The following is a 14,685-nucleotide window of genomic DNA, read 5'->3' as shown; positions in this document are numbered from 1 at the left end:
CGCGTGATAGAACAGCTACCAGCGCATCCCCGCTTAGACTGTCGGTGTTGGCCTCCAGTCCCAGGGCCGCGGTGAAAGGTTGCATGCTTTAGTTGATCTTAAAGCGGATTGCTAAATGATCCGTATGGGTGTAGCCTTCGTCTACCCTCCATTCTATGCCTGGAGCCAGACTCGAGCTTGAAAATGTTAGGTCAATCCACGCCTCCACTCCGTTTCTACGGAATGTACTAGCGGAGCCATTATTAGCTAGCACAGTATCGAGTTTCGCAAGCGCTTCCATTAGCGCTTGACCCCTGCTATTTGTACAGCGGCTGCCCCACTCCACTGCCCAAGCGTTAAAGTCTCCCGCTATTACTACCGGTTTCCGGCCCACTAGGTCCGACGAGAGCCTGTCGATCATCTGGTAAAACTGTTCTATTGGCCACCTTGGTGGGGCGTAGCAGCTGCAATAGAACACACCATTGATCTTGGCAATCGCCACACCCTCGGCGGAGGGGTGTATTACCTCTTGAACCGGGAACCGTCCCGTTGTACAGATTGCCACCATTCCAGACCCGTCCGACACCCAATTGCCGTTGCCGGCAGGGATGCGGTACGGGTCTGATAAGAGGGCGACATCTGTCCTCGACTCCGAGACCGACTGCCACAGCAGCTGTTGGGCTGCTGCACAATGATTAAGATTTAGCTGTGTGACGTTCACGGCTTCTTCTTATTTAACTCATCGAAGGGACATGAAGGTCCGCCCATAGCATGTTTATGGGCTTGCTTCTTAGCGGTGCAGATAAGGCACTTGTGTGCCTTAGTGCACCCCCGCTCTTTATGTCCCTCCTCGCCGCAGCGACGACATAGTTTGCTCCTATCTATGCCTTTGCACTCGTATGCTTTGTGGCCGGACTCAAGGCACCGATAGCACCTATCCACTGAAGGCGGCTGAGGTATACTAATAGGGCATACCGACCAGCCGATCTTCAGCTTCCCTTTCTCGGTTACCTTTTTGGCATCCGCTTTCAGTAGCCTGAGGTAGGCTACTTGGGTGCCAGAGGGTCCATCTCTCAATCGCACAGAGGCCCGCTCGATAGTGACGTCGCAATGCTCCTTAACGGCTGCAACGACGTCTTCTGCGGTGGTGAACTCGTCCAAGTGCTTGCACTGGAGAGTCATTTCCGCCCCTAGCGACCTGACTTGGGCGCCCTCACCAAGGACCACTTGGGCCAAGGCCTTGTATACCGCACTAGATTGTGCGCCTCGCTTCAGCACCAGAAGCATTTCTCCCGTGTTGGTGCGTCTCACGCTAAGCACATCTTGCCCAAGGGCCGAGAGGCTTTCGGCCGCCTTCATCGACTTTAGGACATCGGCATATTTGTCCTTGTCGGTTTTTAACCACAAGGCCTCGCCTCTGTCCTTGGCCTTCTTCGCGGGCCGCGGTACCTCCGGTGTCGGTGCCGGCTTCTTCTTGGTGACCAGCGTCCAGGGGTTTGGGCCCCCCTGCCGCGGTTGCCCCGGGTTGCTGGTACCAACGCTCTACTCAGCGAGGTCACTCTCGCCCTCGCTTACCTCAGGCAGACGGCGTTTGGCCTTGACGGTTGCACGCCGTGTGGTGTCGGTTTTTGCACCCTCGCCTGGCGACTTCCTAGGGCGCTTCGCATTCGACGCCGTCTTGCGATTGCCCTTGCCCTTGCCTTTTCCCTTCGAGGGGAACTCGGCCGCCGCTTCAAGCGACGTGGCTGCTCCATAGAAGGTGAAGGGCACTGTCTGAGTGCCCGTATCGACCTTCTCTTTTCCCTCCATCTTGGAGGCCACTGTCTGGGTTTCTCTGTCGGACTTCTACCGACATTCCACCCTCTTGGCATAAGCCTGCTGTTTCTGTCTTGCGACACGAACAGTTTTTCGGAGTTCCAGGAGACTCTGTTTTAACTCCTTGCTTATGTTTTGCTTTGCGCTAGTGTACTCGATTATTGCATCGAGCTGCTCCACCACTTTGCGCATCGCCGATAATGGCCCCTCCGATGCGTTGGTAGGGCTATTGCCTACCGCTGCTGGGGGGTCACTGGTGCTTTCAGATGCAGCACTCATCGCTCCACTACTCTCCCCACGGGGGGGGGGGGAGACCTCGCCAAACCACCTCTAGCGAAGGGGTTTGGCACCTCCGACTGTTTATTTTTATTTTTGTTAACTCCATGTGAAATCCCACAAGTCGCGCGAGAAATAAATGTCCGCCACGCCAGAGCTCCGCATTAACGTGGTAAGCGACGCTTACTGTGGGGGTTGCCCAGGTACCCCACAGGCTCCGTTAACGATCGAGCATCTTTTTCACCCCCTCGATCACTCATCCCTCGGCACGGGTCGCTTCACGCCTTGGAATTGGGGTTATGACCTACCTTGCTTTACGTGGTGACCTCGGCCCAGATCATCACAACCATCCTCCTTTACCAGGGCTTTGGACTTGTAGCTCTGGTTCTCAATAGTTCCATGTACGTATAATATTACAGACATGCCACTATTGAGATCCGTCATTCGCTAGCGGAGTTCAAATGTCTGTGTGTGTGTATGTATGTGTGTGTGTATGTGCGTCTGTGTGTGTGTACGCGAACACAATCTCACTCACCTTTCTCAGAGATGGATGAACCGATTTTTACAAACTTAGTCCCAAATGAAAGGTGCAACGTTCCCATAGGCTGCTATTGAATTTCTAATGGATCCGACTTCCGGTTCCGGAATTACAGGGTGATGAGTATGATCACGCAGAAAATGTCGATTTTAATAAATTCTGCAATGAATGTATAATGGTGAAAAATTTTCCAAATTGTGACCAAAGCTGCTTCGATTTGTAGTACTAGGTCATTAACAGCCATTCAAAGTCTCTTTGGTCACATTGGCCACCATCATCGGTTCCGGAAGCCCCGGCGGAAGTATCTAAATTCAGACTAACAGTCACATCGGTTTCTCGGAGATGGCTAGACCGCTTCGGCTAAACTTGGTCTCAAATGAAAGGTATTGCGTCCCCGTAAATGGCTATTTAATTTCATCCCGATCCGACTTCCGGTTCCGGAGTTACAGGTTGTGGCGTGCGATCACATAGCAAATTGTGATTCAAACCTATACTCCGATGAAAGCAAAAAAGGTAAAAATTTCGCTAAAATGTCTCTCAAACAACTTAAATTTGCTGTTCTAGGTCACCGACGGCCAACCAAACTTTCGTTGACTACATTGACCACCAGAGATGGTTCCGGAAGTGCCCCCATCTTTCAAAATTTACGAACTCACATCAGTTTCCCGAAACTGGTTGGGCCGATTTTCACAAACTTAGTCCCAAATGATAGCTATAATATCCCCACAGATGTCTATAAAATTTCGTACGGATCGCTTATATGGGTCCGGAAATATAGACTAAATCGTCCGGTCACATATGAAATTCCCATATAAACCGGAACTCTAATTTTTTTTCAAAGAGGGAACCCATGAAATTTCAGAAATCGAATTCGTATTTTTGATGCCAAACATCTTTAAAATGCATGAAACGTCGAGATTTTATGTTATCTCGAAAAATTTTTTTTTATCAAAATCGACTTTGGGACTTTGCCGATTTCGCACCTTTTTTCAGTTCAATATTACCATGGCTGTTTTTTCTTTTTCAAAATTTTAGAACTCGAATATGAATTTATTTTCCTGTATATAGTTGTCATGTGATGTATAATAATAAAATGTAATATATGCATTCAAAAAATTTTAATGAATATAAACAACGCACACATTCTCGTGATTCATGATTGAGAAAGGCACAATTGCACCGCTAGGTGGATTAAAATAGGTTTTTCTTTTTAGGAACAATCGGACGGCGGAACCCAAGATGTGAAATCGACCCCGAAGGATGACCCCACATGAACCCACATTTACACCGAGATTCATCATTTAACATAAACTCCCACATTAAACATTAACGCCACTAAATTACCAAAACTTTGCTATATATTGTGATAAATAAATAAACACTTAAATAAATAACAAAATAATAAAAAACAACACATAAATATGAATATGAGGAAATATACGATAATTTTAAGTACTAACATAGATATAAGGAAACATTATGAACTACAAACTAACATTACGTATATCCGAAAAATAAAATTTACAAATTTTTATACATTGGGTGATCGTGCAAAGGCACAATCTTCTGTCTTCTTCCACCCACAAGTCTTGTATAGGTTGCTAACAAGGTATGTGTATCCCAATGCAATACAACCTGTTTTTTTCAAACATGGTTAAATTTCCAGGAACACTACCGATTTCTTTAAATTGCAGCAATTCGATACTGACAGCTCGATTAACTCGGGTTTACTCAACATTGTCTGCCGACTTCTGAGTCTTATTTCGCGATCAACGTTTAAGATTCCCCAGTCTTAAACTCACGCTTTGTCGCTTCTCGCGGAATTTTCGCGGTACTCCTCATCAACGCACTGGTGGCTCCGAGTTCTTGGTTTTATAGGTAATCGTCCTGATGAAATCAAGGACTCACTCTGTCTTCAGGTCAAGGGGAACTTGTTCGTTCAGTAACAAATGTTTTAAACTCAAGAGTGCTGCAACTCAAGGAGATCTAAAATGACCATAATCCAACACGTTCGCAAAGTACTTCTTGAGCTAGAATGAAGATCTTAGCAACAAGGATGCCCCCAGTAAATAAATGTTGTTGTGGGGGTGCACTGTCTGAAGGACAGTGATAACTTTACGAACTGCGGTACAGTATTTTCTGCAACCAGAGCAAAAGCATCATGGTGTGTTGTCTCAATCAGTAAATACTGAGAGGTACATAGTTTGACTTTTATCCGATCAACCAGTGATCGATGTTAAAGCTGAACTTGAGTGGGTAAGTTTCTTGAGAAACTTGCAGTTGAAAATTCCCAGTCTCCTCCCCTTCAAGTCCTCGAGGTCATAACAGTGAGTTCCTACTACCCTTTTTACTACGGCTGGCACATACTTGGGGTCAACTTTGCAGAAAATCCCTTGCCTTTGTCCGATTGTTCCATGTTTTTCTTCAGAACCTTCTCACCCACAGAGTAAGTTGAACAATTGGCGAACCTCTTCGAGCATTTTCTCCCTTTCCTCGTTCTTCAGCTGACCATCATTGGTCGTTGGCGAATCCCTCAGAAAACGATATTCCCTGCCATCAGAAACCATATTACGGCCGAACATAAGGAAGTACGGAGTGTAGCGAGTGGCATCGTGAACTGAGTTGCGCACGGCATTGGCTATCTGTTGTAAGTTATTGGCCCATTCTTTGTGGTCTTTTCGGATGGAGGCTCGTATTGCTGTCGTGATTACACGGTTCACTCGTTCCGTATCGTTTACCTGAGGATGGTAGTTCGGAGTTCTCCAGTGCATCACGTTATACTTCGCTAGCAGACTTTGGAACATCGCTGAAGTAAACTGTGTCTCATTGTCCGACAGGATCACTTCCGGAACACCGAACAGCAGGAAGATGATGTTTTCCACAAATTGTACCAACGTTTCCGCGGTCGCCTGCCTAAAAGGCTGCACCAGCACAAACTTGCTGAAGAGATCAGTTACGACGAGGAGACAAGTACTTCGGCCTTTGCCGGAAGCTTGAAGTGGACCGACATAGTCCATAGCCAAGAACTGCCAGGGATACTGAGCCAACTTCTTCTGTTCTGCCATCGGTGCGGTCGTATTCTGGTTTGTCGCTTTACTAGTTTGGCATGCAAGGCACGCCTGACATTGCCTTTTCACTTCGCTGCTCATTCGTCGCCAGAAATAGCGCTCCTTCACCGCTGCTAGTGTCTTCTCCGGACCGAGATGAGCTCGATCGTGAATTTCCTGGACGATTTCCTTCCACTCTACCTTCGACGGGTATCTCTTCCACTGGAATCGTGTATCTTCCACCTTTCCATCCCCTTTGACGTACTTCAGAATCAGTCCGTCTATCACCCTGAAATCCGGAAAACTCGCTGGGTCTGTCTGAATCTTCGTCGCTAATTCCTGATGCTCGACATCGGTGGTTAGGGCAAATATTGTCTCCACCGACAATCAGCCAGTATATTATTCTTTCCCTTCCGGTATTCCAGTTCGATATCGTAGGACTGAATCTTCAAAGCCCACCTTAGCAACTTCGAATTGCCCGATTCCACCCCGATCGTGAACAACCACAGCAAACTACGTGCGTCGGTAACCACCTTGAACCAGAAACCCTCCACATAGTGACGAAAATGCTGAATCGCTAGCAAAACACCCAAGCATTCTTTCTCCACGCTGGCGTACTTCCGTTGCGTGCTACTCGGCTTCTTGCTGAAGTAGGCGATCACTCTCGGCTGATCATCAACGTGCTGTATCAGCGCAGCACCAACCGCGTTGTCCGATGCATCAGACTCGATCGTAAACGGCTTCTCGAGGTCTGGATTCCCTAGAATCGGCACCGAAGCCAAAGCTGCCTTTAGCTCTCCAAGGTCTGTCTCGGCTGATTCTGTCCACACGAACTTCTTTTTCGACTTTTTCAGCAGATCGGATATCGGGATTACGATGCGGTTGTAGTCCCGTATAAAACGCTGGTAGAACCCTGCCAAAAGGTACCCGAGGTATGACACCTGTTTCCTACAAAATCTACTTTTATTAAGCGAAATCGTCAGATTTGCCTTTGCCAAACGATCTGCTACTATTTTCAGCAGTCTCACATGCTCACTGAACGAATTCGTCGCTATCACGATATCGTCCAGATAGACGAAAACGTTTGGTTCGAGATCGAAACCGATTACCCGGTCCATAAGCCGGCACATTGTTAAACCAAACGGACAAACTTTGAACCGAAGCAAGCCTTGCGGTGTGCGGAATTCCGAATAGTCCCTTGATTCTTCCTTTAGAGGAATCTGGAAATAGGCATCCTTCAAATACACTTCGCCTTCCCTAAACGATGAAAAATCTCTCCCATGTTCCTCATCGGGTACGAGTCTTTCTTAGTCCAGGCGTTTATCTTGCGAGAGTCCAGAGAGACTCGTAGTTTACCATTCGCTTTCCGAACTAGTACCAAAGCGCTGGCCCACTCGCTCGAACACTCTTCGATAGCATCCATCAGCTTGTATCGTTCAATCTCAGCTTCTATTTCCGCTTGTACTTCGGTCAACCGAATCTCGTGTTGTAACAACGAGGTCCTACTTATTTGCTGTTGTGCATGGAAATTTCTTGATTGCTTCAATCAGCTCCTTTCGTTCGACGGGTGTCAGATCGTGTTCCGTTTCTACCGTCTCCGGAGTCGTTTTTGAAGGTTCCGGTAGCTCTAGAGCCGGAATATCCAACGTTGCATCAAGGTCAACATTCTTCAACGCGGGTAGCGTCTCGATCGGCAGTAAGGTAAATTGGATCGTATCCACCTTTCCATTTCCCGTTGGAGTTGTCTCAACAGTGGCCACTCGTTCGAATCCGTGCTCTCCCTCAATCATCGGCTCGATTCCGAACGATTTCCAGCAGTTGTATCCTAGGATCAGCTCTCTACAAATCTGCGGTACCACTAGCGTCGGAATCACTCTGGTCATTCCCTTGAATACCATCGGTAGCTGTACGAATCCGAGACATTCACGTACGGTTTTATCGGCCGTGACAATTTTCAGCGGGCTACGCTGCATCGTCAGTCCATATCTTTTGGCAATATCGGTCATGCTCGTGACACTGACGCTTGTTCCAGAGTCGAGTAGAGCGTCGTAATCGGTGTCAAAAATCTTCACAGTTACACAGTGAGGGCTACTCTCGGTGTGGACCCTTACTTCATACACCTTCAGAAACGGGTCCTCAAACGGGCTAGAACTGGGAACATCGTTCGTCAGCGGAATGCTGTTGTTCCCTACTGCGCATTCCTGAACTAGTTTCCCGATGGATTACCTATCCTGTCCCGGTCAATCCGTGGGTGGTTCTCGCAGGTCACCGTTATCTTACCGGGTGTTCCGCAGATGTAGCAGAACAACTGCTTCTCCTGTCTGCAGTTTCGCCAAATATGTCCGGTTATGCGGCAATTCCAGCAAAGGGTGGTCCTTGTCTGTTCGACTGCCGGCGTGGCACTGGGTTGTTGAGCACGCGTTACGGATTTGGACTGCTCCTTTGCCCGCCGATCACCATCGAACCACTTTCCTAACGCGTTCACCTCTTCTGCTTCGGAATAGGATTCCGTCGACTCTTCAGCCTTGATGTTGTGCAGATCCGTCGTGTTACGTGTCAGTCCTTCTCGACACTGTCTGAGTGCCGGATCGTTCGCATCGATACGGTACACATAGTATTCGAGCTTGCGCAAATCTCGTACAGTTTTGCACGCCAGTTTGGAACGGTAGTGTGGACGCATGTTGTCCCAAATTACTTCAAACACCCTTTCCTGATCAAGTGGTGATGATAGAAGCTTGTTCAACCTCTCTATCTCCGTCTTAAACGTCAAGAACGGCTCGTTCCTAAGTTGTTTCCGCTCGTAAATTTTCTGACGATTTCCCTGGTCCTTGTTCGGGTTGCCGTACATGTAGCGGATTTTCTCCTCGAAGTCCTGCCAATCTAGGAACTCATCAGCGTAGCACAAGTACCAATCGCAGGCATCTCCTCGCAATATGGTATGCACTCGCTGCAACAGGATGTCATCTGCGATCCGGTCCATTCGCGCTAGCCTACGAATCTTATGGAAAAAATCTTCCAACGATCGATGCCGGGGGTCGCCACTAAAAGATAGATGCCATTTCTCCATACGCCGGTCTGCGTCCTGAATCTCGCGATCCGCGATTAGTCGATTCACACGACGTCTTGGGCGAAACTCCTCAGCGTCATACCCATCTTCGTCCTCGCTACTCTGCAGGATCACTGCACTCTGCCTTCGATGCAGGCCACCGGTGGAATTACCTCGACTATCCCACAGAGAAAAACTCTGTCTGTCGCTCCACCGCCTATCAGCTGGATCCTCCCGTTCAGCTATTCTCGTCTCCATACCACACATTATGCTCAACCGTCGCACTTGCTCCTGACCGTCTCGTGCATCGTAGTACGAACGCTCGCTTGTCGTCTCTATCCGTCGTTCGGCTGATTCCAATCGACTAGCTTGTCCTCTATCAGACTCATCTTGCCTCGTCTGTGGAATTCCGCTATATAGTCGTTGTGGTACCTCTTCTCTCTGCCTACGTTCGGTTTCTGGACGGTTGACTCGGATGTACGGTGTCGGCTGCGCTTCTCTGTCGAACTCCACCCTACTTATCAGCTCAGGAACTTCAAGCCCTCGATTGAAAGGGTTGACGAACCTCGTCGGATCCGGTATGTGGGTTGCCAGTCTAAATTTTGCCAATTCTCGCCTCAACTCAGCTACTTGCATACTCAGCATTCTGTTTTCGTTGTTTAATTGGTTTTCCGTCCTCAGTTGTTCCTCACACGTTGTTTAATTCTTTTTCCCTCCTCAGTTGTTTCTCACACGTTGTTTGATTGGTTTTCCCTCCTCAGTTGTTTTGGGAATAGCTCCAAGGGATCGCTTCGCATGCTCATCAGACGACCTGTCCTCGCGTTCTTATCCGTCGTCTTGATGCCCTTCGCCTTTCCCACCATTTTTCCCTGACTCCAATGCCATCTGCTGATTATGGACAACTTCTGAGTGAGAATCTTCGAAACCCTTCTTCCCACTAAATTTGTTCAACACACTTCGAATTTACCCCACGACTTCTTTACGCATGGCTTCGGATCCCGGATCCTCGGGCGACCCTAAGCGCGTAATGTTTCAAACGTGAAATACACCTTTCATCTGGACCCTTCTCCAACTTCCCTCTCAAACCATCGATTATGCCTGACACGCGATCGAATTCTTGTTCGATAGTAAACCGCGACGGATAATTTCGATTTTCCCTCACATCTTCGTAAAAATGTTTCGTAGTAGTCGGTATTTGGCTTCCGAACCAGTTTTAATTTTTCTCAACCTTACCACGAATAAACGGTCTCCAAAATATGTTACATTACCCTAAATACTACATAAATTACAAAAATGAACCTAGACTAAGTATGTACATAAGAACGAAAATAAATGACAAAAACAATCATAACTTCAACAATATTCTCCAAATATACTTCAAGAATTCCGAAAAAATCCTGCAGTTGGGCGCCAATTTGTAGCCAGCCCTGGTCGATCCCTAGCCAGCGTGCAGCTTATGCGCCACTTCCTGTAGGAAGACTGCACGCCAAGATTTGTTTGCCCGGATGAGACTCTTCTGAGGGCGAGTCCCTGAAGAAGATTCACCTAAACGAAATTAATCAGGATCGAACCAGACAGGCTTATCAAAAATTAGCCTTCAAAAGTCGGGTAGACGACCCTATTATCAACTAGCAGCAATCATCAAAAAACCTCATCACCCTCAGATAATTCGCAGTAAGAATTTCCCCATACCTAATATATCATCACTGGAACTGCAGCCACACACCACCAGGTGGCACAAACATGCAGAAAGCGAAGCTTTCACCACTAATCAAATTCCGCCAAGCGGAAGACAGCGAAACAAACGAGAACTACACCGAACGAAGTGACGTAAGCATACTAGAACGAGACTAAACTTACGGGAGTACTACATGAATCTACAGCATTTGATTACATTTTAACTAAAACATTTATTCAACGGTGCACTGAAAGAATTTCATTTCTACTTCAGGTTGGTATTTTGCTCATATTTAAACTGTCTAGTCCTATCTCAATGTCTGTGTGCGTGTTCTCTCCCTATTTGTGCTCTTTGACCTGCTTGTGCTTTTCTTCTCATCAAAATCCTCCCAATTCGGTGACGTCACCTCACGGCTCCAGCGCTCAACAAGCTATCGCTTTGCACCCGGGTGGCTAATTAATCAAAGGGTTGTGTGTGGCGTTCTTGAATGGCGAAACTAAATCATAATGGCCGACACACAACCTACTTCATGAACGCGTCCCTAACTATCGCCGTCCGTGGACGACTTCTCGAGCGTTTTGCGCTCTGGTGGCTTAAATCACTGTGGCGTCCTCCCTGGACGCCACCCTTCACTCTTATCTAGCAAGAACGATACGACTCACCCAATCTGCTGCTGTTGGTTTCTGCTGCTGCTGCTGTCGATCGTTCTGCTGCGATGACGGGCGATGATGAGCGATCACATCGATCGGCCGCGCCGGTTTCTGACCAGCGGTTGTTGGTTGCTGGTTGACGATTTATCGGCCGAAAAAGTTGCTAGTTGATTTCCGGCGATTGAAGGAACGGCTTTTATACGGGTCGTCCTTCCTTCCGGCGGCGTAACGGAGCCGGTTCAAATTTCGTCCGATAATGCGCGCGTGTGGCATTCGTTCCTTCTTCCTTCTCTCGTTCCTCGTTGGCTGTGCGAAATAGAAAAGATTGCCGTCTGGCTATTGCAAATGGGGTCGTTAGCACATGCGTTGGGGTCAATGGCACTTTACTTTGAGCACATTTACCTTTCTGTAACCTTTTGCACACAATTCTACGCACGTGGCTACTAGCTATTCACTTTTAGTGATTTATCTGACGGGAGAGAACAAAGTAATTAGCCTAGTCTTAAATACTATCACGTCACTTTTACTAATTTTGCACAAACGAAACCGGACAAACTACGCGCACTTTCACTGCGTTTGGCGGACTGGGACGAAATGGACTAGCAGCGTTAATCCTCAGATTAGGGAAGGTAATTTCGTACGAACTTACAGGAAGCGCGTATTTTCCCGCAAATTTCTTCGGACAAGTTCGGAGATCAACGACTCTACTAGCTGTTTTATTCTGTCAGCTGACCTTTGGCTCTATCTGTCCCTTTCCATCATGCATTCCAAGCGAATGATCGTCATGGTTTTCGTCTTCAGGAGAATCTCAACAGGCAATTTAATTTCTTCCCCTCGCGGAGAGGAGTATTTGCTAGGGTGTTGCGCAAGAGTCGATCAACGGTAGGTTGTCTAACTCTTGGCGCAAACAAATCAGACTGGTTCTACTAAATTTGAAAAATGTTGCTGAATATGACATGACCGCTACACAGTTTCCACCATTTTGTGATTTAAAATGGTAATATGTATCTGCAATAATAAACTTGATATACAATAACTATGATAAGAGTTTTTCAATAAAACTAAAACTAGATTTTCAAAATTTTATGTGAATTCGTTTAATAAACATAAAAAAGAGGTTGAGTGGGCCATAATATGTGAGGTGGCCAAAATACCTCTGTTACCCTATTTCCAATAGAACATAATCTCGCAAAAAGGAAACTGGAAGTATTTTTTTATGAATTTAATGATCTAGCAACAAAAAATGTAGATAAAATAGCTATTTTGAAAAATTTTGTCATTTATATTGAGCGAATACTAATTTTTCTATGGGGTAGATATTTTTTTTAAATACTGTATATGCATTTCACTTTCTTCTGTTAGAATTAGATGATGTTACCATTTTTTAAACGAGCGATATTTATAATTGTATGTGATGGAATAGGATGTTAATCGTTTTCTAAGCTAAGTTTTTAATAAGATCCAGAAGGTCAGTTGAAATATAATAAATAAATAAATAAAAATGTGTCATTCCGTCTCTTGACACCAAGGTGATCGAGAGTTTAGGTAGTGAAGTTGAAACCGATCTTGGTACCATTTTCATTGCTGTAATGTATTTGCCTTTTCAGTGCACTGACGAGCAAATTAACTTATTAAAAGGAGACTTACAAAAACTTACAAGAAATCGGTCGAAATTCTTCATAATCGGTGATTTTAACGCTAAACACCGATCTTGGAATAATGCTCAAAGCAATTCCAACGATAAACTACTTTTTAATGATTGCTCTGCTTACTATCCAATTTTGTTCACGAATGGACCTACGTGCTATTCGTCTGTAATGAATCCATCAACAATTGTTTTAGTTTTGACAGATCAAAGTCACATTTGTAGCGAATTGATTACACATGCTGACTTTGATTCTGATCGCCTTCCAGTAACTTTTTCACTTTCTCAAGAAGCTGTTTCCAAAACCAGGCAGGAGTCTGGCAACATTGTCGTGAGAGGATGTATAATTGTCGCTGTCTAATTATTGTTCAAAAATCTCGTTTTGCGCTGTGGTTTGCGCCTTGTAAATTTTAGGTTCGAATAATGGAAGTGCTAGTTTTTCTACGTATATGGAGTTTCTCGGATTCGCGGCTTAGGCATAATAAACAGAGTGAAATCTGTGTAAAGAATGGTTTTGCAAGTAGCAGCCATCTTAATAAATTAAAAAATGCGATAGCCCTAGGCCCCAGTGAATACAAATGTGTATGAAAGTGTGTGCGTGCAATACCATCGAAAAACGTCACTGATTTTAGCATTGGAACGAGGAAAAGAAGGCTGTTTCTCTGTACGATAAGCGGAGTTATGTAAACAGCGTTCACCCATATCAAATCCGCAGCGGATTGATTAACAGCATTTTCTCGCTCCAAAGAACATTCTCCCGAAAAGATAAGTCACTTTAGATATCATGCTATATAGTTTAAGTAAATCTGTGTGAATGTAGTGTAAGTGATCGAAAGACAGAATGCACATAAGGCAGACCCAGGGATGCCATTATGCCAGATTTATCTGGCATGACCGGTTTTTTGTGACTTTCAGACAGAAGGACGAACCTCACATTCTGCAAGATTTTTGAGTTATAGAGGTTGTTGCACACGGGTTTTGGTGGTTTGGGTCGTATATTTTCAGGTTTGGCACAAGTCGATTGATGCACGTTCCATGAAGAATAAAATGTAGGTAGAATTTTGATGACCTTGAGGTTGCAGTCAGTACTGTCGGATTTTCTTTGACAAATGGTTTCAACCTTGAGCAAACCTGTCTATTAAGTTGAATTATATGCATAGGTCACATTTCACTACACCATACATCAGCAAGTTCAGCGGACTTCCGATCATACATATACACCCTCTAATCACGCGTCAATTCCATGTAGATAGGAAAAAGCATAGGATCTAGGGCAGACATGCGACCTCACAAATACGGGAAACGCTAACTAATTTTTACCAACGAACATGTTAATAGACAAACACACACTAAACAAAGAGAATAGGGAAAGAGACGAAGAGTGAAAATCAGTCAAAACGGCAACACTCCCTTTATGATGATTTCAACACTAGAATTTTGGCAACCGCTTCCACAGGCAGCACTTTAAATGACTTCTATTATATTTTGAAAACAAACCGTATGTCGATCGTTGGATTTGTTTATCAAACGATGCGCATTTCGAAACAAAGACATCAAATGATTTTAAAGCGTGTTTTTACACATACATATACTCTAGAATGCACCTCACAATCACGATTGAACCAAATTCTGACGAAAATTGAAATTTCTTTTTTGATAGATGTACAATACTTATCTCCTCCAACTGAGGCGTGAGTGATGTTTATTTACACTCAAAAAATAAATAACGTTACTTTTACATGAAAACATATATGAATCTCATCCACCACACTTTTCACGTACATTATATAGGATAGACCGATATATCAGTATCTGGCTCATCAAATAATATTTATCTAGCTCACCAGGTCAAAGTTACGTGTTTTTCATATACCTGGGAAAGGGAATTCACGTATTAATTACATGAAGTCAAACATATTATGCATGTTTGTGTTTCAGTAATTATTACGTGAATCTCCGTTGCGCAGTATACAGAAGACATGTAACTTGTATTTGATGAGCCAGATAAATT

The 14,685-nt window shown here is 45.3% G+C and overlaps 1 long non-coding RNA gene across 1 annotated transcript in view; it reads left to right on the top strand.

Annotated features, from left to right (window-relative positions):
* The first annotated feature begins 13,243 nt into the window (after positions 1-13,243).
* The window catches only part of LOC131683203 (uncharacterized), a 22,780-nt gene continuing 21,338 nt past the window's right edge, over positions 13,244-14,685 (top strand). The window contains exon 1 of the long non-coding RNA XR_009304416.1: positions 13,244-13,443. This is a non-coding gene — a long non-coding RNA (uncharacterized LOC131683203). The remainder of the gene's footprint in view (positions 13,444-14,685) is intronic.

This window comes from Topomyia yanbarensis, chromosome 2 (assembly GCF_030247195.1).
Source record: "Topomyia yanbarensis strain Yona2022 chromosome 2, ASM3024719v1, whole genome shotgun sequence".
Classification (NCBI taxonomy): domain Eukaryota; kingdom Metazoa; phylum Arthropoda; class Insecta; order Diptera; family Culicidae; genus Topomyia; species Topomyia yanbarensis.
The sequence above is the reverse complement of the archived record's forward strand: the minus strand, read 5'-3'. Positions and strand labels throughout refer to the sequence as shown.